The following is a 27,435-nucleotide window of genomic DNA, read 5'->3' on the forward strand; positions in this document are numbered from 1 at the left end:
CACCCTTATCTTTTCTCCCATGTGCCTCGCTCTCAAGGTAAACCCATATCAAAAGTTAATTATTTAACCATTGTCCGATGAGTACTTGTTTAGATGACGTTATTATATTATAAACTTAGTGGTAAAGATTTGTTAGTTGTTAACATCGATCATACGCTAAAGCTCCTATTATTCATGTTTCTGTTTTATATCTATATATTGAACCTATCTTTACTTTACTACCCTCTTCATATTATTATACCTTTTAAATAATATCAAACAGTAGGTTTATTTTTGTTTTAAAGTATATAAAAATCTATCTTAGTTCTCATATATTTTAATTATCTTTATACTTTACCATTATTCAGTGACTTTTAAATCTTTGTTGAAGATTTAATATAATGTAACCATATTAATTTTTACTATGTACTCTAATTATTTTCAACAAAGAGAATATAATCGCACTTATTAAATAGCTATATTTTAAAGGACTTAGTTAAATAAAGTTATGATGCATATATGTCAAGTCGTTATTTGCCTTTTCATCTCTAATTTTAAAACAGATTGTTAAGTAGGTTGTAACTGTGTGGAGACACACACCAATCAATAGCTATTTATGATGTTCTAAAAGTTATGTTACCTGAAGTGTCTACAATAGCTATGGGATTAGCTGCATCAGGAGCATCTTTGATCCTGGCCGGAGGAACAATTACTAGACAGATAGCATACCCAAACGCTAGGATTATGATTCACGAACCTAGAAGTGCCCCGACTAGCACAAAAAAAAATATAGATTCCTTAATAAAGGAAACAGAAGATATGCTTGAACTTCGTAACACAATTGCGGATATTTATGCACAAAACACAGGTAAATCTGTAGATGTTATACAGAAGGATCTAGAAAGAGACTATTTGTAGGGGAATTTAATGAGATCCTTGAAAACCTCGTAGAATTTTTTGAAACCTTTTGATTTTATACCTAAAAAAGGATTGTAGTAAAGAAAAAATTTGTAGCTAAGCATTTATCGGAAACATTTGAGAAAATCAAAAAGGGGGAGGAGAGAGAAATATAGTCACTTGGTCTCGGACATCAACTATTATACCCTCAATGGTTGTCCATACAATCGGTATTCATAATGGAAAGAAACATATACCTATTTATATAACAGATTCTATGAAAGGTCACAAATTCCCAATATATTAGTTTTTTAGACTAATATATTGGGTATATTGAGTATTTCTCAAATTTAAATAATATTAATTATATTAATAATTATAAATATTAATAGCCTTCTCTAGTTTATCCTTCAATAAAAGGAACTTCAACAGCAGCTAGGTCTAGAGGAAAGTTGTGAGCATTACGTTCATGCATTACTTCCATACCAAGATTAGCACGATTGATGATATCAGCCCAAGTATTAATAACACGACCCTGACTGTCAACTACAGACTGGTTAAAATTGAAACCATTTAGGTTGAAATCCATAGTACTAATACCCAAAGCAATAAACCAGATACCTACTACAGGCCAAGCAGCCAAGAAGAAATGTAAAGAACGAGAATTGTTGAAACTAGCATATTGGAAGATTAATCGGCCAAAATAACCATGAGCAGCTACGATATTATAAGTTTCTTCTTCTTGACCGAATCTGTAACCTTCATTAGCAGATTCGTTCTCAGTAGTTTCCCTAATCAAACTAGAGGTTACCAAAGAACCATGCATAGCACTAAATAGGGAACCGCCAAATACACCAGCTACACCTAACATGTGAAATGGATGCATAAGGATGTTATGCTCTGCCTGGAATACAATCATAAAGTTGAAAGTACCGGAAATTCCTAAAGGCATACCATCAGAAAAACTCCCTTGACCAATAGGATAGATCAAGAAAACAGCGGTAGCAGCTGCAACAGGAGCTGAATACGCAACAGCAATCCAAGGACGCATACCTAGACGGAAACTAAGTTCCCACTCACGACCCATATAGCAAGCTACTCCAAGTAAGAAGTGTAGAACAATTAGCTCATAAGGACCACCATTGTATAACCATTCATCAACAGATGCTGCTTCCCATATCGGATAAAAATGTAAACCGATAGCTGCGGAAGTAGGAATAATAGCACCAGAAATAATATTGTTTCCATAAAGTAAAGAACCAAAAACAGGCTCACGAATACCATCAATATCCACTGGAGGAGCAGCAATAAAGGCAATAATAAATACGTAAGTTGCGGTCAATAAGGTAGGAATCATTAAAACACCGAACCATCCAATATAAAGGCGATTTTCAGTGCTGGTAATCCAGTTACAAAAGCGACCCCATAAACTTGTGCTTTCACGTTTCTCTAAAATTGCAATCATGATCAAATCTTGGTTTATTCTATTCGTAAGGACTCCCAAGCGCACATATTAACTGTAATATAACTAGCTATATATATAACTAGAATTCATAGAGATTAGTTAACTGGTATAAGGCTTGTTAATTACCAGTATAACATGTTTTTATATTAATGTCAACCATTAATAGCAACCAATGCTAAAAAATAAGTAATAACTACACTTATCAGAGATGAGTTAAGTGGTAAAAGGCTTGTTAACTAAAAGTAGAACACAAATGTAAACCAATGCTAAAATATAAATATTAATATCCAAATATTAATAAAATATTAGAATATTTTATTAATATGAAATATTCTAATATTTTTTATTATTTTAAGTAAAATTAAGTTAAGAATAAAAAAAGAAACATTTCTTCTTAAATTCTTTTATTGGGTTGCCCGGGACTCGAACCCGGAGCTAATCGGATGGAGTAGATAATTTTTTTCTGTTAGAAAAAGAAAAACCCCTCCCCAAATCGTGCTTGCATTTTTCATTGCACACGACTTTCCCTATGTATACATTTTTCCGAAGTATATCCAAATTATGGAATACCGAGAAAATATAAAAACATGTTATATGCGAAACTGTGCTAGCCAAAATCAGATGTTATTTTATTGCGAGGAATTTATTATGAATCCACTGATTTCTGCCGCTTCTGTTATTGCTGCTGGATTGGCTGTGGGGCTTGCTTCTATTGGGCCTGGGATTGGTCAAGGCACTGCTGCAGGTCAAGCTGTAGAAGGTATTGCGCGACAACCAGAAGCAGAGGGTAAAATACGAGGTACTTTATTGCTTAGTCTAGCTTTTATGGAAGCTTTAACAATTTATGGACTGGTTGTGGCATTAGCGCTTTTATTTGCAAATCCTTTTGTTTAATCTTAGCAATAGGAAAAAAAAAGTCACTTAGATTTAGATTATCTATTCTTTTTGGTATTTTGGAAACTTTCAACTGTTTTTTTTCTTCGAATTATATCAAATATCAACAAATTTTCTTTTATTATATCAAGTTATTTGTATTTGTTGAACCTTTATGGAATAAAGGACTAATTTAAGGATGAGGGATTCCCAGATCGACTCATCTGTACTTAGCTTAGTATATTAGAAACTTTTTTGCTATTTCTTTATTTAGGAAAAATATCAAGGGATAAGAGATACTTCATAATTCAAATGAGTTTAAGTTAATCTTAAATAAGATTAAGACATTCTCCCAAAAAAAGAAAATGATCAAAAAAGGAAAGGATAAGTGAAGTGATAGAAAAAGAACTTTTTCTTTGTTAGCCCTATCTATAAGAGGAGAACATATGAAAAATGTAACCGATTCTTTCGTTTTCTTGGGTCACTGGTCATTAGCCGGGACTTTCGGGTTTAATACTGATATTTTAGCAACAAATCTAATAAATCTAATTGTAGTGATTGGTATATTAATTTTTTTTGGAAAGGGAGTGTGTGCGAGTTGTTTATTTCGAGAAAAAGTTGGATTCATCCGGCTTCACTTCCTTTTATTTTTGAAAAAGGGTGTATGATCTCCACGAATTACTTCTGAATAAATTCAGAAATCATATGTAAGAACTATAGCATTTCATTATTTATTGGTGAAATAACTTTGATTCTCTATCAAAACCAATCAAAATAATTTGAGATCTTTAACATGGTTAAAGCTAAACTGCTTGAAGTACAGGCAAAATGGTACTCTTTCTACGACTACGTTAGTATCAAAATGGTTTAAAAATGTATAGTTGAGAATTTTTTTGATATAGAACACTCATATCGATAAAAAAATTTGAACCATTTATTAGGAGGTCAACACCTTGTTTTTTATCCAATGCCGAAATGAGGACCTACTGTAATAAAAAAATAGAAATTTTTTGGATTTGAAAAAAAAAGAGAAATTTGAATTTTCAATTTGTTTTATTTATTTATTTAATGAAATATTTTTGAATTCAAAAAAATAAAGAACAAGCAATTTTGAATAAAGAAAGAAACAATTTTGCTGACAATTATTTATAGATTTTTTTCTGGTCAGAAGAGTCCTTTTCACTAATATATATTCTTATATTATGGTCTTTTAGAAGTTATATTATATGTTTGAATATAAACAGAAAAGAGAGGATAGGCTCATTAGATTCAAAAAAGAATATTGGAATATTCATATCATAAATAATTGAGCGGGAGAGCCAAATGAATCGAAAGATTCATGTTTGGTTTGGGAAGAGATCATGAAAGTTTTGAATTTCATAGTAAGATAATCTACTTTCATTAAATGATTTATTAGATAATCGAAAACAGAGGATTTTAAACACTCTTCGTAATTCAGAAGAATTACGTAAAGCAGCCATTGAGCAGCTCGAAAAAGCTTGAGTTCGTTTCCGAAAAGTGGAACTGGAAGCGAATGAGTATCGGATGAATGAATACTCTGATCTAGAACGACAAAAAAAAATATTGTTAAAAAAGGTTATAATGATTTGGAACGATTAGAAAATAATAAGAAAGAAACCCTTTGTTTTGAACAAGAAAGAGCAATAAATCAAGTCCGACAACGAATTCTGCAACAAGCCTTCCAAAGAGCTCTGGGAACTCTAAAAAGTTCTTTAAATAGTGAATTACATTCTCGTACGATCTGTGCTAATATTGCCATTCTCGGTACCATAGAATGGCAGAAATAATATAACTGATTAATCCTTCAACTTTCACTTTAGTTTCAAACTTAGTTAGGCACTACCTTTTTTTCTTTGCTTTCTAAAAAGAATAAATAAAGACTTATGGGAACTCTTCGAGCCGACGAAATTAGTAGTATTATCCGTGAACGTATTGAACAATATAATAGAGAAGTCAAGATTATAAATACCGGTAATGTGCTTCAAGTAGGTGATGGTATTGCTCGTATTTTTGGTCTTAATGAAGTCATGGCAGGTGAATTAGTAGAATTTGAAGAGGGTACAATAGGTATTGCTCTGAATTTGGAATCAAAAAATGTTGGCGTTGTATTAATGGGTGATGGTTTGATGATAAAAGAGAAAAGTTCTGTAAAAGCAACAGGAAGAATTGCTCAGATACCTGTTAGTGAATCTTATTTAGGTCGTGTTATAAATGCTTTGGCTCAACCTATTGATGGAAGAGGCCCAATTGCATCTTCTGAATCCCGATTAATTGAATCCCCTGCGCCTGGTATTATCTCGAGGCGTTCTGTATATGAGCCCCTTCAAACAGGGCTTATTGATATTGATGCAATGATCCCCTATAGGACGGGGTCAGCGAGAATTAATTATTGGAGACAGACAGACTGGTAAAACCGCAGTAGCCACAGATACGATTCTCAATCAAAAAGGGCAAAATGTAATATGTATTTATGTAGCTATCGGTCAAAAGGCATCTTCTGTGGCTCAAGTAGTTACTACTTTCCAAGATACAGAGGCCATGGAATACACTATTGTCGTAGCTGAAATGGCGGATTCACCTGCTACATTACAATACCTCGCTCCTTATACAGGAGCGGCTCTGGCTGAATATTTTATGTATCGTGAACGTCATACTTTAATAATTTATGATGATCTCTCTAAACAAGCACAAGCTTATCGCCAAATGTCTCTTCTATTAAGAAGGCCCCCTGGTCGTGAAGCTTATCCCGGAGATGTTTTTTACTTGCACTCACGTCTCTTGGAAAGAGCTGCTAAATTAAGTTCTCATTTAGGTGAAGGAAGTATGACTGCTTTACCAATAGTTGAGACTCAATCTGGAGATGTTTCAGCCTATATTCCTACTAATGTAATTTCTATTACAGATGGACAAATATTTTTATCTGCTGATTTATTCAATGCTGGAATCCGACCTGCCATTAATGTGGGTATTTCTGTTTCCAGAGTAGGATCTGCAGCTCAAATTAAAGCTATGAAACAAGTATCTAAATATCCAAATTTTTATAAATATTTTGCCTTTTCTGGGAAAAAACCTATTAGTAGCTTATATGCCGTGGGAGGGTTATAATTTTGAAGATGCGGTACTAATTAGCGAACGCTTGATATGTGAAGATATTTTGACTTCTTTTAATATTCAGAAATATGAGATTAAAACTTATATGACAAATCAAGGCGCTGAGAGAATCACTAAGGGAATACCCCATCTCGAGACTTATTTTCTCCGTAATTTGGATAGGAATGGGATTGTGATGCTGGGATCTTGGGTAGAAACCGGTGATATTTTAGTAGGTAAATTAACGCCAACAGAGGATGAATCGTTCCCAGAGGACAGATTTTTAGGGGCTATGCTTGGCACAGAATTATCTTCTACAGAAGAAACTTCTTTAAGACTACCTATAGGCGGAAGAGGTCTTGTTATTGATGTAAAATGGATTGAGAAGGACAGTTCCAGTGATATTTTAGAAATGGTTTCTGTATATGTCTTACAGAAACGTCAAATCAAAGTAGGTGATAAAGTAGCTGGAAGACATGGGAATAAAGGTATCATTTCCAAGATTTTGCCTAGACAAGATATGCCTTATTTGCAAGATGGAACACCTGTTGATATGGTCTTCAATCCCTTGGGAGTACCTTCACGAATGAATGTGGGCCAGACATTTGAATGCTCACTTGGATTAGCAGGGGATCTCCTAAAGAGACATTATCGAATAGCACCCTTTGATGAAAGATATGAGCAAGAAGCTTCAAGAAAACTAGTGTTTTCTGAATTATATGAAGCCAGTAAACAAACAAAAAATCCATGGGTTTTTGAGCCCGAATATCCTGGAAAAAACATAATATTTGATGGAAGAACAGGAGATCCTTTTGAACAACCTGTTCTAATAGGAAAGTCCTATATCCTAAAATTAATTCATCAAGTAGATGATAAAATCCATGGACGTTCTACCGGGCCTTACACACTTGTTACACAACAACCCGTTAGAGGAAGGGCCAACCAAGGGGGACAACGCGTAGGAGAAATGGAAGTTTGGGCTCTAGAAGGATTTGGTGTTGCTCTTATTTTACAAGAGATGCTTACTTATAAATCTGATCATATTAGAACTCGTAAGGAAATATTAAATACTATGCTTATGGAGGAAGAACACCTAATCCTCAGGATGATGTTCCAGAAACTTTTCGAGTACTCGTTCGAGAACTACGCTCTTTGGCTCTAGAATTGAATTATTTCTTTTTATCTAAAAAGAACTTCCAGATTCATAGGAAGGAAGTGTGATCTGAATTAATCATTATTTCAATCTTATTTTATGATTAACCAGTATAAACATCAAAAACTTCAAATTGGACCAGTTTCTCCTCAACAAATAAAGGCTTGGGCGACCAAAATCCTACCTAATGGGGAAATCATACTTGGAGAGGTAACCAACCTTCAGACTTTTCATTATAAAAGCAAGAAACCAGAAAAAAATGGATTATTTTGCGAAAGAATCTTTGGACCCATAAAAAGTGGATTTTGTGCGTGTGGAAAATATAAGGAGATTGGGGCTGAAAAAGAATTTTGTGAAGAATGTGGAGTAGAATTTGGTAACTCTCGAATACGAAGATATCAAATGGGGTATATCAAACTTGCATGTCCAGTGACTCATGTGTGGTATTTAAAACGTCTTCCTAGTTATATCGCAAATCTTTTAGATAAATCCCTTAAGGAATTAAAAAGCCTAGTATATTGCGGTGTGTGATTTGATCAAAATTCTCATTTAACAGGTTTGAATTGAGAAACTGTCATCCCATTCGATCCAATTGGGATGCCCTGGCTCTGACATGTGTTTTGGAAGAAATAACATGAAACTTAGGATTTTGAGTATATTCTATACTTCCAATTTAAAGGGGAATTAATCCATGGTCCATTCTGTAATAGATAAACAAGAATAGCTAGTCATACCTTGTGAAAATCTTTTGAAATGGGGTTTTATTATTCCATTTCTTTCAAAGAAAGATTTTGCTTAAGCAAGCAAATATAGTATGGTTACAGGAGTTTATCTATCGCATATATGCTTCAAGGGATATTAAGGCATAACCATCGAGGTGAGTAGGGACCTAAAAGATTAAAGGGAATGAGATATAGACAAATAAATCCCGTATGAATTCAAAAATCAGAAATCTTTATCAAAAGTCTTTAAGAGAATTCATCAGGGAAGTAGACTACTCAATAATTTGACATTCTCATTTCATTCATCAAATTCAAGTAAAGAAAGAATGAATCAATGAGAGATTGGTTTTTACTGGGAACTTGAGTAAAGAGTAGTTCTTTTTCAGTTTTTTTAGAAAAAGTCTAAAAATAAGAAAGAACTCTTTTTTTCTTTATTTAGTTAGTGCAACTACTTGAGCCGGATGAGAGGAAACCTTCACGTCCGATATTCTTCAAGAGTTTCAGGTCCAAGAAGAGCGTGATAAATACCGCCAAAACCTAAGACTGCAGAGGAAATTAAGTGAAGTACTCCAGATACAAAGTACAGAAAGGTATCTATAACTTCTCCTCCAGGACCTACCCCCCAACCTAAAGTAGCTAGGTGTGGAAGTAAAATTAATCCTTGTTCATACATAGGTTTCTCTGGCACAAAATGTGCCACTTCAAATAAATTCATTGCTCCAGCCCAGAATACGATTAATCCGGCATGAGCTACGTGAGCTCCAAGTAGTTTACCGGACAAATTAATAAGTCGAGCATTCCCGGCCCACCAAGCAAAACCGGTGCTTTCTTGGTCACGGCCAGCTAAAGCTAAAGTTCCATTAAAGAGCGTTTCCACGTGGTAAAACCTCCTCAGGGAATATAAGGTTTTCATGAGGCTGATCCTGAGCCGCCATCCAAGCACGAATACCTTCGTTTAAAAGAATATTTTTTGTGTAGAAAGTCTCAAATTCAGGATCTTCCGCTGCACGGATTTCTTGGGAAACAAAGTCATAAGCACGTAGGTTCAGAGCAAGACCCACTACCCCAACAGCACTCATCCATAAACCGGTTACTGGTACAAATAGCATAAAGAAATGTAACCAACGTTTATTGGAAAAAGCAACCCCAAAGATTTGGGACCAAAATCGATTAGCAGTGACCATCGAATAAGTCTCTTCGGCTTGAGTTGGGTTAAAAGCACGGAATGTATTTGCACCATCACCATCTTCAAATAGAGTATTTTCCACAGTAGCACCGTGAATAGCGCATAGCAGAGCCGCACCTAATACTCCGGCAACTCCCATCATATGAAATGGGTTCAATGTCCAATTATGAAATCCTTGGAAGAAGAGGATGAATCGAAATATAGCTGTTACGCCAAAACTCGGTGCAAAGAACCAACCAGATTGACCCAGTGGATAAATTAGGAATACGGAAACAAAAACAGCGATTGGACCAGAGAATGCAATTGCATTATAAGGTCGCAATTGAACAGATCGAGCAATTTCGAATTGACGTAACATGAAACCTATTAGTGCGAAAGCACCGTGGAGGGCAACAAAAGTCCACAGACCTCCTAATTGACACCAGCGGGTAAAATCTCCTTGTGCTTCAGGGCCCCATAATAGCAACAAAGAATGTGCTAGACTGTTTGCAGGAGTAGAAACTGCAGCAGTTAAAAAATTGCAACCTTCCAAATAAGAACTAGCTAATCCATGAGTATACCATGAAGTTACAAAAGTTGTACCTGTAAACCAACCCCCTAAAGCAAAATAAGCACAAGGAAAGAGCAATAGACCAGACCATCCTACAAAAACAAAACGGTCCCTTCATAACCAATCATCCATAATATCAAATAAATCATTTTGATCTTTGGTAAATCTACCAAGGGCTATAGTCATAGTGATTCTCCTGTTCAATTACTTTAACCATTTTCGAACATCTCATGTTAATTTTAAGGCATATGACAGTTCAATTATCTATGGACGATTTCTCCTTCAACACCTCTTTATTTACAACGGGTTTCGAAGATATAAGCTCTTTTTTCGATTAAGCCACAAAAAAACCTAGGTAAATCCATAAACTCGATCGATTTCATGCTTATTTAGAATATTGAAATCCTGAGCTGTCCTATGATATGTCAGTCAGAATCTTTTAACGAACCAAACCAAAATAACAAAAAATCTCCTATTTTTTCCTACTTAAAAGGTAGAATATGAAATAATGGTATACTTTAATTCAGAATCCTTTTCTTCCATTCCTTCATTATTGTATTGAGAGGAAATTAATAAAAATTTGGATATTTAGATAGGGTATGAAATTCTGTTTACTCACTTGAGATTGAGTATCCGTTTCCCTCCTTTTCCTGTTAGGATTGGAAATCCTGTATTTTACATATCCATACGATCGAGTCCTTAGGTTTCCGAAATACATAGTTTAATGTAAAAAGAAGTGCTTTGAATCATTGCTATTTGACTCGGACCTGTTCTGAAAAAGCCGAGGTATTTCGAATTGTTTGCTGACACAGACAAAGTAAGGGAAAACCTCTAAAATGATTTCCATATTGGACCCTAGACATATAATAGTTACGAATCGAATCTCTTTAGAAAGAAGATCTTTTGTCTCATGGTAGCCTGCTCTTTACGAAACTTTCGTTATTGGGTTAGCCATACACTTCACATGTTTCTAGCGATTCACATGGCATCATCAAATGATACAAGTCTTGGATAAGAATCTACAACGCACTAGAATGCCCTTGTTGACGATCCTTTACTCCGGCAGCATCTAGGGCTCCTCGAACAATGTGATATTTAACACCGGGTAAATCCTTGACCCTTCCTCCTCTTACTAATACTACAGAATGTTCTTGTAAAGAATGGCGAATACCTGGTATATAAGTAGTGATTTCAAATCCAGAGGTTAATCGTACTCTGGCAACTTTACGTAAGGCAGAGTTTGGTTTTTTGGGGTTGATAGTGGAAAAGTTGACAGATAAGTCACCCTTACTGTCACTCTACAGAACCGTACATGAGGTTTTGACCTCATACAGCTCCTCGTTCAATTCTTTCGAAGTAATTTCTTCGTTCGAGAATTTCTTCCCTTCTTCCACTCCGTTTCGAAGAGTGACTAAGACCAATTCAGTCACCTTTTCATGTTCCAATTGAAGACTTTTCATTTATGATCAAAGGAGAATATTTCTCTTTTACCAAACATATGCGGATCAAATCATGATCTTCTAATAAGAAGAAGAACCCCGATAGAAATCCCTTTGCCCCTCATCCAGAAAGAAGGATCCATTATGAGTTTCAATTTATTCATTTTGAATCATTTCTATCTTCTACTTCTTTTTTTATTTCCTTTTTTCCAGGATTCTTGATTTCATTTCGATTTCTCTATTGATTCTATCCCATAGGGATAGAATCAATAGAGAACCTATGAATCTATATTATTCCATTTCAATCTCTTCCCGATACCTCCCAAGGAAAATCCCCAATTGGATCCAAAATTGACGGGTTAGTGTAAGCTTATCCATGCGGTTCTGCACTCTTGAAAAGGAATCAACTTTCTGAAAGATCCTGGCTTTTGTGCTTTGGTGAGTTGTGCTAGATCCTTTCAATGACCTATGTTGTGTTGATCGTGGTTCAAACCAAAATGAGTAAAATAAAAAATAGAACAAAATGATTCCATAAATCGAATAGAAAAGAACATAGTAATTCTTTTTTCATAAACCACCTCTATTTAAATGAAAGATACCGTGGAACGCGAATAATTCACTAAGAACACCTTTGAAAAGATTACGCGGTACAATTGGAATCCAATGAGCCCAAGTATTCAGCTTCCTGTACACCCTCGGGTACTTCGATCTTCATTACTTCTTCAATCACTCTTTTACCTGCAAATGCAATGGTTGCATCTGGTTCACCAAAAATTATATCGCCAAGCATTCCAAAACTGGCCACCTATTGTAGGTGATGTCAGAAGTGACACTAAAAAGAAGTTTTCATGGAATTGAAAATTCCATAAAGTCGAAGATATTTTACCCATCTGCATAGAGAGGAATAAATTTTTAAGCCTATTAATACAATAGCAAGAATTCTGTTGGCTACATTTTTCATTATCAACTTTGTCAGTATATTCTTAACATCGAGATAAAAAAAATCCAATTCAAACAAGAAAAAAAATAAAAGAGAGAAAGTGGCATTAGCGCTTTTATTTGCTCAAATCCCTCTATCCCATAATTTGGGATAGATATTTTGAAAATCAAATGGGCAAAATTTTTTCATAATGAATTCTTTCTATGTAAAGTCCTGTTTCATTTTTCCGAAGTAGATAGAGAGGAATTTAATGAGATCTTTGAAAACCTCGTAGAATTTTTTTAGGACCTATAAAGGTTACGCTAATTAGTTTTTTAGTTTTAAAGAAAATAAAAAATAATTTTGATATGGCGCTACCCAAAATCCCCTATATCCATTTTGAGGATAGTGATTTTATACGTGATGATTTTGTTTTAGATCGTGATGGTGTAGTTAAAGAACCCATTTGGATTGATATATGCAAACGACTTTACATAGAAAGAACACTCTTTCTATGCAAAGAAATTACGACATCTTTCGCCAATCAGTTCATCGGTCTCTTGTTACTGCTGAATTCGGAAAGTGAGGGTTATAATGATACTGATATATATATATATATATAAACTCTCTTGGTGGAGACACACACCAATCAATAGCTATTTATGATGTTCTAAAAGTTATGTTACCTGAAGTGTCTACAATAGCTATGGGATTAGCTGCATCAGGAGCATCTTTGATCCTGGCCGGAGGAACAATTACTAGACGGATAGCATACCCAAACGCTAGGATTATGATTCACGAACCTAGAAGTGCCCCGACTAGCACAAAAAAAAATATAGATTCCTTAATAAAGGAAACAGAAGATATGCTTGAACTTCGTAACACAATTGCGGATATTTATGCACAAAACACAGGTAAACCTGTAGATGTTATACAGAAGGATCTAGAAAGAGACTATTTTATGTCGGCAACAGAAGCTCAAGATTATGGTATTATTGATTGGGTAGTCATGTCCAAAAAAGAAAATGAAATAAAACCTGAGTGATCCGAGTGATGAAATAGATTCAGGTATAGTACTATATTGATGAAAAGATTTTTGTTATTTTTCTTTCAATTGAAATGTAGCATATGTTATACGCGTTCCTTTTATTTCTGCAAGTAGAACTCTTCGTATGGTAGTACCTAATATATTAGCCTGACCTTCCTTAAGCGACGATAACATGAAACGACCACGAAGGCCAGGAACGAAGCTGAACATTTAAGTTTTTATGATATGATTAAATTGAATCATTCGCATGAAAAATTCTAAAGATTTTATAAGATTTATTAATCTCGTTGAACTCCAGTAACATGATATGGCTACTTCGTATAGTCATATCGCGTAAGTGATTACTTACTTTACACGATACGATCCGTCGAGCTGGCAGTGGCCTTCCATCATAGAAATAATAAATCCTTGCGTAGATAATTCTTTCTCGGGTACCATAAATAATTTCAATGAACTCGCAAACGATTTTGGCGACAACCAAGTTCCATACCCACGAGGATTTGGAAAATCCATTAATGGATTTGAGATTAATATCAAATCCATTAATTGGATAAGGACGGATGTAATGTATATTTTCCTTAGATTGCTTAGATTCTGTTGATTTCTCTGATTCCTTAGATTCTGTTGATTCTTCTAATTCTTGTGATTCGTTAGATTCTGTTGATTCTTCTAATTCTTGTGATTCGTTAGATTCTGTTGATTTTATTGATTTTTTTGAATTTTGATTAGCATCTTCATCATAAGCAAGGATTTTTTTCTTTATATGAATAAAAAGAAAAAAAAGCTATTAAACCTATGAAAAAAATAGCTCCAATCATGAGAACAATATCCATAGCAGTGCCTTGACCAATCCCAGACCCAATAGAAGCAAGCCCCACAGCCAATCCAGCAGCAATAACAGAAGCGGCAGAAATCAGTGGATTCATAATAAAAAATAGAACAAAATGATTCCATAAATCGAATAGAAACGAACTATAGTAATTCTTTTTTCATAAACCTCCTCTATTTAAATGAAAGATACCATGGAACGCGAATAATTTACTAAGAACACCTTTGAAAAGATTACGCGGTACAATTGAATCCAATAAGCCCTTTTCCAATCCAATAAGTACTCATCTTTTTGTATTTTATATTCTTTTTTTCTTTTTTCAAATCAAAGATGACTCTTGATTAATTAGTCAGAAATCAAAACATGTGATAACATTTCATATAAGAAATATATTTCCATATATTTTTCTAATTTTTTTGAAATATTTTTGAAATATTTCGATCGAATCAAATAGAATTCTATCGAATTCGAATTCATTTTTTTATTCCATAAATATTCTTACTTTATTTTACTTTATTTAAGAGAATTTTTTCCAATTGAGAGGAATTACTATATTATCAGATAAGATCTATCTTAATATTAGATAAATTAAGATCTATCTAATAAACTAATAAAATGTGTGGGATTATAAAAATAAAAAAAAATAATAAACATATAAAAAATCTATCATTTTTATAATCGACCTTTAATAAATCCTTTATATATATATGGAATATGGAATAAAAACCTATTATTAAATAATGATAATGTGATAATGACTTCTTATCAAACAAGAAATGTAACTAACAAACCATCTAACCAGAGGTTTTAATGTTATTTAAACTTATATTTTTATTTTTAATTGAATAATTTTTATGAAAAAGTGGACCTTTATTGATTTTTTTGTATTTGATTGATTCTTAACGTAGAGACGAAATAGATGGCAAAATCATAATTGTCACAATTCGCTATTTTTATCCTAGTCTCCTATTTATTCGACAAAGGGTGTATTTATATACCATAATGAATATATAGCGGGTATAGTTTAGTGGTAAAAGTGTGATTCGTTCTATTGAAAATCCTACTATAGTTAAGGGATCTTTCAATTTCTTTCTTAAGATCAAAAAATATTTTTCTATTTATAAAAAAAGGTTTGATCCTTATCCTCTAAATAATATTATGAAGTAGGGCAAAAAATCGATATATGGAGTTAACTAAAATTTCATGTGATTTAGCAAACAGAATAAGAATTCCATTATTACTTGATTGTTCTCTAGATAGGGAGTCGATGAATAGTAAGCAACTATGGGATTTTTTTCGATAAGAAGCTTCAGATTAGGATGATTTGGAATGGAAATGGCGGAATGGCCACAATACCTGGGTTTAATCAGATACAATTTGAGAGCTTTTGCAGATTTATTACTAAAGGCTTGAGGGAAGAATTTAAGAAGTTTCCAGAAGAAAAAATCGAAGATATCAATCAAAATTTAGAATTTCTATTATTTGTGAAAAGATATTATAATTGGTAGAACCCTTGATAAAAGAAAGAGATGCTATTTATGAATCACTTACATATTCTGTAAGATTATTTGTACCCGCGGGATTAACTCGAAAAACCAGTATAAAAATGCAGGAACAAACCGTTTTTATAGGAAACATCCCTATAATGAAGGGAATATCTCTATCTCATCGAGTCAATTTGATTCCTTTTGAGAGGTATGGATATGCTCTTCAAGCACTTGAACCTGCGGAAATTCCTATTAGACAAATAGAAGCAGGACGATGGGCAATTGAAAGGTATCTGCGTCGTCGTGGAAAACTCTGGGTACTTCCCCAGAAACCTCCTACAATAACGACGACAGAATCAGAATGGGATCATTCAGATAAAAAAAAACCACGGTTAATCATATCAAAACATTCCGTATACGTTATATCACCTGGTGATATACTTTATGAAATGAGTGGAGTATCAGAAACTATTGCTAGAAGAGCGCTAGCATTAGCTGCTAACATAATGCCTATACAAACTCAATTTTTTTGTATTCTAACTTATGGAGTTAACTAAATTTTCAAATTTCATAAGTGGAGTATCAGAAACTATTGCTAGAAGAGCTCTCACACGAGCTGCTTACGACACTACCTGGTTACACAATGCCGATAAAAACTCAATATCAATATATTTATATTAAAAAAATCGATATATGGAGTTAACTAAAATTTCATGTGATTTAGCAAACAGAATAAGAATTCCATTATTACTTGATTGTTCTCTAGATAGGGAGTCGATGAATAGTAAGCAACTATGGGATTTTTTTCGATAAGAAGCTTCAGATTAGGATGATTTGGAATGGAAATGGCGGAATGGCCAAATTGGATTCTGTATAGATATATACACAATATGCCAACTATATACACAACTTCTTAGAAACATAAGACAGCCAAAAAAAAATGGTAAGAAATCTCCCATTGGATGTCAGGACCATGTGCTAGGGTGTATGTGCGGCTCGTTCAGGTCATGAATTCGAACAGATAAGAGAATCTTTCCAGTATCAAGGAGCAGTACTGATGAATAGGATAGTAACATTTAGCTATATTATATACCTATTGATTCTATCAAATTGATGGTTTCCATTGGTCAAAATCCAATCATTTTCGAGAGCAAAAGCAAGACAGTTTAATAAGAATTTTTGATACTTTTTTTTTTCAAAAAGATTTTTCTATGCTATTTTTTAGAAAGACTTATCAATTTTTCAATTTATTTGAAACTTGAAAACATATAATATAATTTTTTGAGTTTATATTAGGAATAATTACTTTAATTAATTACTTTGAAGTAACTATTCCTGATATATCTACATTAAAATACTTCATGAAGAAAATACTTCATGAATCAATTTAAAAAAGACCTAAAGTTAAGGACTTATCAATAGGCAGTGTGGCTCCAATACCTAACCAAAGAGCTACTATGGTACCGATTAAAAAAACCGTTGTAGCTACTGGACGGCGAAATGGATTTTGGAATTTATTGACATTTTCCAAAAAAGGTACTGTCAGTAATCCCAATGGTACTGAAACTATTAAAAGAACACCCAATAATTTATTGGGTACTGTACGAAGTATTTGAAACACGGGAAAGAAGTACCACTCAGGTAATATTTCCAAAGGAGTTGCAAAAGGGTCCGCCGGTTCAACAATTATTGATTGTTCTAAAACCGCTAAACCTACGTTGCATGCAATAGTACCTAGAATTACTACTGGAAAAATATATAAAAGATCGTTGGGCCATGCGGGTTCCCCATAATAATTATACCCCATCCCTTTAGCTAATTTTGCTCTTAACACAGGATCATTTAAGTCAGGTTTTTTTATTATTGGGATAGATGAATTTTTGTGTATAGATCCATCCCCCGAAGAAACCGGACATGATGATTTTTCATCATCCGGCTCGAGCAAAAATCAAAAGAATCAAACTAATATCAAATGTCTAATTAATCTATTAATAATATATTAATGTATTATATATAAGACTCCATGATAAGATTTTATCCGATTGCATTTTGTAGTTGCAATTCCAACGAGGGATTGCAACAAATTCGAATTCTTTTTTTCTAAATAAATGCCCACTGTCCAAGTAAGCTTATAAAATTGATCATGATCAAGCGCTTTTTGGATTGTCTCATGTCTTCTGATTGGTTTTTATCGATAAAATATTTCGATTTTTTCCATATCCATATAAAGTATTTACTTGTTACTAAAAAAAAATAGAACCTATATTCTTCCTTAGATCCCTTCTTTCACTCCGATAGTATCATAGATAGGAATCAATGCAAAGGAAATGAATGCATTTCTATACTAAAAACTAAAAAACAATTAAGTGGAGTAGATGAAATTCAGTAAGTGGAATAGACATAAAACTGAATCATGCCATATCATTTCACTCTATTCTACGGACCTTACAAAGCCTTTTTATAGATGACATTATTCAGGTATGATCATAGAGAATATTCTCTTTAAACGAACCGGCCTATCCCTCTACTACGTAAAGGGCTTACGTGTGTCTTGGCTGGATCCCGAGACACATTTGGTCGTGATTTACAACGTGGCGGATAAAATAATGTATCCGCATGGCCAAATTAATAGTTCAAGTCACACACTCCCATAATCCATCCTTTCTTTTCAAGATTCACTTCAACTAGTCGTATCAAATACAGAATAAAAGATTGATTGGTTGAAGAGAAGTATCCAAATAAAATGTGTGATTCTTAAAAAAACCATATTTATAGCAATGAAATAGTTTTGTCCTTCCCAATATGAATATATAATCAATCTATTTTATGTTTTCTCTATAAAGGGCCCGAAATACCTTGTTTACGTATCATTAGAAAGTGCATCAACATAAATACAGCAGTAAGAAGAGGCAATACAAAAGTATGTAAACTGTAAAAACGAGTTAAAGTGGATTGGCCGACACTAGCACTTCCACGTAATAACTCCACTAAAGGGGACCCGCAATACGAAGAAACCTATGGGTTTAATCTTTTGCTCAATGCTCAAATGGATAATTAAAGCATCTGAGATTGCATCAATCGAGGATAGACGACAGAAGGGATTTATTGTTTTACCCTCACAAACTTTACCTTCACCAAGCGTAAGTTTTTTTTTCATTATTAGGTTTTTTCTATCCCGCAATATGACTTAATTTCTTGTAAGACTTAACTACAGGCTAAAAAAAACAAGAAAAAAGAATCAAATCACACCATCTCTGTGATAGGTAAATGCCTTTTTTTCTCCTGAAGTTGTTGGAATTATTTCCAACAATATATTGGCAACAATTGAAAAGGTCTTATCTATAAAATTCCCATTTATACGTGATCTAGGCATAATTACTAATCCGTCATATAATTCTTTTCATTACCCCTCGAGAAAATGATCTTAACAACAAAGTAAATATAAAGTCAAAAATTACGTAAAAAAAAAGACAAGGAAAGATATGAATATGAAATAGTTGACTTTTTATTCCAATTTAATATTCCACTAATCAATAGGTTTTTGTTTCATTTAAGTTCAATAAAATAAAAAAAGATTTTATTTGATTATGTTATGTAGATAATTCAAGAAGTTTTTTTTGGTTAGAATTCAAACAACGGAAAAATCTTTTCATCATAAAATAAACCTTCCAAATATTAATTATATATTTTATTTTATTTGCATAATATGTGGCATAATAAATATGCCACATCATAAATCTAAAAATTTGAAGTAAAAAATTCATGGGATGATTATCTATTTTTAAATAGATCCGTGGAGTATTTTCTTTAAAAGAAAATACAAAACTGGAAAGGTATTATTTATTCTTATGAAACCTATTTGTAATAAGAAAACTCCCCATTCACTCAGTTTTTCATCAAAAAATATAGAAAATATATATAATTATAATATTAGGAGAGATGGCCGAGTGGTTGAAGGCGTAGCATTGGAACTGCTATGTAGACTTTTGTTTACCGAGGGTTCGAATCCCTCTCTTTCCATTTGTTAAATCCTTCAATGTTCTTTATTAAAACAATATAATTAATATAATTATTGATAGTACCATTGCAGCAATAAAAAAACTTTTTCCTTTTTTCCTGTATCGATAAAATTGTTGAACAAAGTGATTAAGAATTTCTAAAGGAAGGTTTTTTTAATGAGAAAGATTAACCTTGCCTTTTTTATGTTTCAGATTGGGACAAATCACAGTAAGTTGTTTACGTCTACGAACTAATCGACATCTTTTACAAATTTTACGAACTGATGTTCGGATTTTCATAAGAATTGTTTCTTTTTTTTGTTTAATTTATTGGGGAAAAATAAGACTCATTTATATTTTCTTGACTTTATCTCAATGTTATTGAGAAACATAAATAGATATAAAATGTCATCTATTATATAATACCACCTGAAATGTTCTGGTACATTCGTGGGGTATTGTAGGATTACAAAATCTGGATACAGTTTCTTATTGAGATATATCTCTGGACCGATACAGCGTACATATATAGGAGTCGGACACAAGCCTCGCATTTCCCCTGACACAGGATCTATCCACGGCTCTACCAAAAAATAAAAATATATTTGTACGCAATGGATATAGTCACTGGAACTTGCAACGATTTTGCCTAATAGAACATTTTTATATCTATAATAAGGAAACCTATCCAAATAATCCATAACCATAAGAAATTTCTCTTTTTTTTTAATTTATTGGGAAAAAATAAGACTCATATATTTTTCTTGACTCTATCTCTCAGTAATACACATATATGACTTTCATCCCCAAACCCCCCAGGTGTTACATATAAAAAGCTTTATTGTATCACTATCTTTTTAGTGATATAATAAGCTTCTGGTTCATTCGGGTTGTATTCTAGGACTACAAAATCCCCAATTTGAATATCGAATTCAAAGAAACTCGTTATCTTTATAGCGGGATAACAATGTACATTTTTACGAATCGGATACAGGCCTTCTGATTTGTAAGACGGGTGATATATCCATACATATATCTGTCCGTAAAAATGTACATTGTTGAAACTAGCAATGATTTTGGCTGCTATTTTAGCCATAAACCTCTCCTCCTATTGTAGTATTTGATTAATCAATTAAGATCCTGAATTACCTATATATTTTATTCATTATCTGAGATTCTAGTTTCTAAATATCCAAATTTGTAAGCCTAAAACTCCATAGACAGCTTGAATTGTATGAGAATAATAATCCATTTTGGTACAAATTATTTGTAGGGGTAGTTTACCCTTTCTTTTACTTTCTTTATGCGCGATATCTTTTCCGTCGATACGGCCTGCGAGTTGTATTTTAATTCCTTTTATACCTGTAGATTTAGTTATATCAATAGCTTTTTTCATTGTCTGTCTAAAGGGAACTCTCTGTTTTATTTGTAAGGCTACAAATTCTTCAATAAGATTAGGGTGGCTATAAAGTGGTTCTTTAGCGTATTTGACGAGTTCAAGACGAAGTCTTCTGGGATATCTTGTGGGGTATATAGAATAGAAAAATTCTTGTTTTTCTATATTTTCATTCAAATCTTTCAGTCTTTCCCCTTTCAATAAGAATTTTGGTACCAATCCGCTATAGATTATGACTCGTACAAATGTTTTCTTTGCTCTAACTCCTTGTTTTTCAATTCATATACGTATAATTCCTTCAAAGCCTAAAGGGGGTAGAGGGGGTAGGCCTATTTTAAAATAATGTTTTTTCTTCTTTTTATTCTTTTGCTTTTTTTTTTTAATTGTTTTAAATAATATTTTTGTAATTTTTGTAGATCTTTTTCTTTATCTTGTAGATCTTTTTTTGAATATTTTTTTTAGCAATTTTTATAAGTTCTTTTTTTAGAAATTCTTTGATTTTTTTTTGTATATAATTCTTGAAAAAATTTCGTATTTTTCGATCTTCTTGTATACTCATAGAATATTTTTTTGGTTCTTCAAACCAAACAGAATGATGATTGTAGGTTGTACCAAGTCTTAAACAAAGTGGATTAGTCTTCTGGGCCATACAATTCTTATTTTATTTTATTTTTTTCATCCATATCTTTTTTTTTTAATTTAATATCTAAATTTTAGATTAATCTAATAAAGATTTCGATTTTTCCTTTAGTACGATTGTTATAAGACACGTGATTCTTTTTATTGGATAACTGTGTCCTTGAGCACAGAGTCTTGTCTTTTTTCTAATAGTACTCCTATTGACTTCGGCTTTACTAATGAATAATTCAGCATTGTTTAAACCCATATTATGATTAGCATTTCTTGCTGCAGAATAAACTAATTTGAAAATGAGAGAAGATGCTTGATAAGGCATGAATTTGAGTATCGTAAGTGTTTCTTCATAAGAACGTCCGCGAATCTGATCAATTATTCTTCGCGCTTTGGATGCAGAAATACCTATATGTTGAGTTAAAACTTGGACTCCTTTACTTGAACTTGAGTTCTTTTTCATAGGGTTATTCCCTAGTTTTTTAAGATTTCTCATAAGATTCTTTCTCCTTAATCTTTCTTTGATCCCTATTTTTTTTTATTCTTCATTACAGATTTCTTATCGTTATCGTTTCTTTCATCTATCGGGTCCATCCGGGTAGGCGCGAATTCTCCCAATTTGTGACCTTTCATAGAATCTGTTATATAAATAGGTATATGTTCCTTTCCATTATGAATACCGATTGTATGACCAACCATTGAGGGTATAATAGTTGATGCCCGAGACCAAGTGACTATTATTTCTCTCTCCTACCCCTTTTTGATTTTCTCAAATGTTTCCGATAAATGCTTAGCTACAAATCTTTTCTTTACTACAATCCTTTTTTTGACAATACTTTTTTTGCCAATCCTTTTTTTTTCACCTATCACAGCTGATACTCCTTTTATTGCATTGAAAAGATTGATTGTCATTCTATGTCCAATAGAATGATCTAAGTATTGAGGTCAGAATCAATAATTCGGAATGGAAAAAAGAAAAAATACTTTCTTTAGCTAGATAAGGGGCGGATGTAGCAAAGTGGATCAAGGTAGCGGATTGTGGATCCACCATGTGCGGGTTCAATTCCCGTCGTTCGCCCATCCCATTTTTTTGAATTCCAAAAATTCGATTTGGAATATTCCTATTTACGGCGACGAAGAATCAAGCTATCACTATATTTTCTCCTTTTCCTACTTCTTCTTCCAAGCGTAGGATAACCCCAAGGAGTTGCGGGTTTTTTTCTACCAATTGGCACTTTACCTTCACCGCCCCCGTGTGGATGGTCCACAGGGTTCATAACTACTCCTCTTACCACAGGACAGTTACCTAGCCAACACTTCGATCCAGCTCTACCCAAACTCTTGAGCTTCACCCCAACATTACCCACTTGTCCGATTGTTGCTAAGCAGTTTTGGGATATCAAACGAACCTCCCCAGATGGTAATCTTAATGTGGCTGATTTACCCTCTTTTGCAATCAGTCTCGCTACAGCACCTGCTACTCTAGCTAATTGTCCGCCTTTTCCATGTGTGAATTCTATGTTATGTATGGCCGTGCCTAAAGGCATATCGGTTGAAGATTCTTCTTTTTTATCAAAAAAACCCCTTCCCAAACTGTACAAGCTTCTTACAAAGCATACGGCTTTCTAGATGTATATGATGATGTAGAAAAAAATAGATCTTTTCATCGTATAATGAAGTATCACATGAGTGGATATAGAGGAATACCAATCTGATGAATCATTCATGTTATCATCTTCTACATCCTAGGTCTCTCCGTTCCGTCATCTGGCTTATGTTTCTCATGTAGCATTCAGACCGAATGACTCTATCAAATTACGTCGATACTTCCACATATTACGGGTAACGTAGGAGACATCTCTTCGGTGGATCTTCATTACCACTGCTTAGCTTTCAATTCGCCTCTGACCATCAAATGAAATGTGAATAACCCTCCTCTCTTTGAAAGAAGGTGCACTTCCAGTTCTGTGCGTGCTTCAAACAGTTTTCTCCATATTACCATATCTCGAGAGTCAATAATTTTCTATGAGAAACTACTGAACTCAATCACTTGCTGCCGTTACTCAACAGTTTTCTGTTGAGGTCTATTCCATAGAGGTACTCCAATTGGATCAGTGATCGATTTATAGGTTTTGTCGTAAACCTAATTGGTTACTTCCAATTACGTAAATCAATAGTTCAAACCGCACTCAAAGGTAGGGCATTTCCCATTGATATAAAAGCTTCTATACCAGAAGCAATGGTATCTCTAATTCTAGCTCCTCTGGGATGTAAAATATATCTCTTCTCACCATCCCCGTAGTGTATAAGACAAATGTATGCATTTCGATTAGGGTCGTATTCTATGGTTACGATTCTACCAGATATGCTTTTTTGATTCCGTCGAAAATCGATTCGACGGTATAAGCGCTTATGACCCCCCCCCCTCTATGCCTTACGGTAATGATTCCTCTGGCATTACGACCTTTACTACAATGATGTCGTCCATAGATCAATTTATTTCGTGGATTGGATTTTATTTGACTGTCTACGGCTCCTTTGCGTGTGCTCGGACTAGAGATTTTGTATAAACCCATGGTAAGAAATCAGTTGATTTTAAAGTTCTCTTCTCTAGAAGAGGTGGAATAGAATAGCCCGGTGCAAGCGGAATGATCATACGCCTCTAATGCATTGTATGTCCCATAATAAGTTCGGGGTAGAAGATGACTATTCATAGCTATTACCTTAACAAGAAGAGTTCGACCCAATCCTTGATTTCTGTCTTTGTTGATCCTGATTCGACATTAGAAGTATACAAGGTCTTCAAGTTCTTCCTCGTGTAAGAACGAAATAACTAAAAATTAGAAATTGAAATAAATAATATTTTCAAATTGTCAGAACTTTTTTGATATTTCCTTTTTCTTTTCTATTTCTGATTCTGATGGAATTTTCTTAATATAAAAAAATAAAGTTTGAATTTTTCTATATTTTTCTAACCACTCTTTCATTTAATTGTTTCTTTTTACCCTTCCTTCGAGATCCTTTAGTTCATATTTTTTTTATTGAATATACAATCACAGAACAAACAGATTTATATCCTAATCTATTTTTTAGAAATAAAATGCATATTTAATATATAAATATATTAATTTAATATATAAATATATTAAGAAGTATATATAATAAGTATATATATTACTTAGTGATATTCATAGTGTTATTTAGCTAGTGAACATCTCATATTGCATAGAGATGCAGTTTTTCCAAAAACAGTCCATATTGAGTTGAGACTTACCATAAAAATTCTTCAAAACACATAAAAAAAATTGAATCAATATTATGCAATTAGAAAATTACTAATCGTATCGTAGTATTTTTAATTATAAAGAAGTTATAAATGACCGAATGGCGCAAATACATCCTTTGGATCAACTGGCTCCTCTGGTTCCTCTAGCTCCTCTGGCTCCTCTGGCTTAAGATTCTGTTGGTATTCTAAATTTCTAGATATATAATAGATGATAATCGAATTATTTGGGAGAATTCTCGCGTTCAAAAAATTCTACCAAATCCTCGAAGTTCTCATAGAATCTTTCGAGATCAATTTTGTTGCAAAATTCACACACGACTCTAACAAGAGTGAAAGCCTCCACATTCACCAGATCTTGGAGCGTTCTCAAACCCAAGGTTGAGTAAAGGAGTTGTCCCAGCTTAATGCCGAACTGAGACGTAATCGTAAAGAAATCATAGTCGCGATTAAGTCCTTTTAAGGTGGACAGCCCTCTTGTGATGGGCATAGCGACCTTTCTGAATTTATCTTGTTTTTTTTAGAATACAAGATCGCTACGATTTTCTGGACGCGGCGTTTCGCATCTCTAAGCCCAGAGTTGTACTCCAATTGTATCAGGTCCCCCACCGAAGGTTGGATATTCTGGTAAAAGAGCTCATGAGATAGATAGCACGTGACTATCGAATCAGTCTCCCATAAGCGGGCTTGGAACGTACGTTCGTCGACTTGGTCGACTATGTACGCTAGATTATGTATGAACATGAGGCCTCCCTTCTTATTACAAAGCGTGCGATACTGTTATAAAAATCGCTGTATGAACATAAAAGAAAAAAACAAATCAAAGAATCATAATTGTCTTTTTGAAAACATGTACGTACTATTACGGAATAGTAGAACTTTTTTGACACGCTGCTATTTCTAATAATCCTCTTTAGCTTATTGATGAAACTGAATACTTGAGAACCCTTATTTTCTTCTTGTGGAATAATAGGAGTGAATGAATTTTTGACCATAAAAAACCAAATTTTTCTATCTTTTTTCTTTCTTTTTCATGCATGATTTTTCCGATCAGGAAAAATTAAAAAATCAGGATAATGCCAGTTAAATTATTTCAATCTAGTATTAGTATACACAAAAAGTTGGATGGATTCATATACTACTTTCTTATTCTATCCAAACCAAATCAAATGGAGGATTTGATTTGGATAGAAGGAGATAGATCTCTTCAATCACTCTTTTATCTGCATTTGTAATATTTTATCCACAGATTCTCTTATATCAGGTATGATACTATTTTGCTTCTTGTGATTTCATAAATTCTATAAAAAATTCTTTATGGCGCAAATACATCCTTAAAACCGAGAAAAGAAATTCTAAAAAATATTTCGAAATTTGAAACTCTTAGTTTAAAGAATTCCCGAGGAATCAAACCACAATTTCAAAAATCTCATAAAACGACCTACTTGTTTCGTTTACTTCAAGTAGGACGATATCTCCAGGATGAAAAAAAGTATCGACAAAATAATCCTTGACTTTACAAGGGACGAGTTGTTCAGACTCTAGCATGGCGTAGAGTACCCTCTCGTCTTTGTACATTTCTTCATCCTCCCCGATTATTTCGGCACGAACCATGTACCATACCCATGGGGGTCCTTCTCTGATCTTAGAATTTATCACTTGAATGATATAATATATCCTTGATCTAAGACCAGTGTAGTATTCCAAGTATTCCAATCTTACCAGACCCCCCACCAAGGGTTGGATATTATTATCCAACAGTTTATCAGATAGATAGCACGTCACTATCGAATCAGTCTCGCAGAAGCGGGCCTAAAACGTATAATCGTCAACTTGGTCGACGATGTGTGCTAATTTCCTATCGAAATCACCAAAAGGATAACGGACAATGTCCATAAAATAATATTTATCACAATCTGAATAATCTGAAGGAGATTCTTCTTCTGAAAAATTATTTTTCATTTGTAACTCCTTTGCTTCTTTTAACTCTTCTTCTGAAGCAAAGTTTTTGTCATTTTGTTCCATCTCTGTAGACAATTTATAGAAAAAAAATAATCCTATTCAACCTATTAATACAATAGCAAGAATACCCCAAATCCCACAGGTTAGAGCATCGCATTAGTAATGCGATGGTCATCGGTTCAACTCCGATAGCGGGCTTTTTTTCTTTTCTATAGAAGAAAAAGAAAAAAACCTTGCTTATGATGAAGATGCTCATCAAAATTCAAAAAATTCAACAGAATTAGAATTAGAGGAATCAAAAGATTCAACGCAAAAAGAAGGTTCATCTGAGGATTACACAGAATCCACAGAGGATGAATATCCTTCTGAGGAAGGCTATTTTATGGACCATGTTTATTATCCTTTTCGTGATTTCGATCTAAATGTTAGAGCTGGAGCCATTAATGGATTTGATATCCGAGGACCTTTTTGGACCTGGAGTCTCAGCAAAGTCGATCTCATTGACCTA

At 33.5% G+C, this 27,435-nt stretch overlaps 1 long non-coding RNA gene, 1 other non-coding gene and 1 pseudogene across 3 annotated transcripts in view; all 3 read left to right on the forward strand.

Annotated features, from left to right (window-relative positions):
* Positions 1–960: 960 nt before the first annotated feature.
* LOC144545284 (uncharacterized) overlaps positions 961–27,435 on the forward strand; it is a 56,610-nt gene continuing 30,135 nt past the window's right edge. Inside the window, exon 1 of the long non-coding RNA XR_013508459.1 lies at positions 961–1,059. This is a non-coding gene — a long non-coding RNA (uncharacterized LOC144545284). The remainder of the gene's footprint in view (positions 1,060–27,435) is intronic.
* On the forward strand, positions 2,975–7,809 carry LOC144544780 (uncharacterized; annotated as a pseudogene). Its single transcript, XR_013508338.1, has 2 exons — positions 2,975–6,253; positions 6,300–7,809. The product of XR_013508338.1 is annotated as an uncharacterized LOC144544780 (transcript).
* Positions 19,592–19,678, forward strand: TRNAS-GGA (transfer RNA serine (anticodon GGA)). Its single transcript has one exon. It is a non-coding gene; the product is annotated as a tRNA-Ser (tRNA).

This window comes from Carex rostrata, chromosome 27, assembly GCF_964058835.1.
Source record: "Carex rostrata chromosome 27, lpCarRost1.2, whole genome shotgun sequence".
In the NCBI taxonomy this organism is placed as follows: domain Eukaryota; kingdom Viridiplantae; phylum Streptophyta; class Magnoliopsida; order Poales; family Cyperaceae; genus Carex; species Carex rostrata.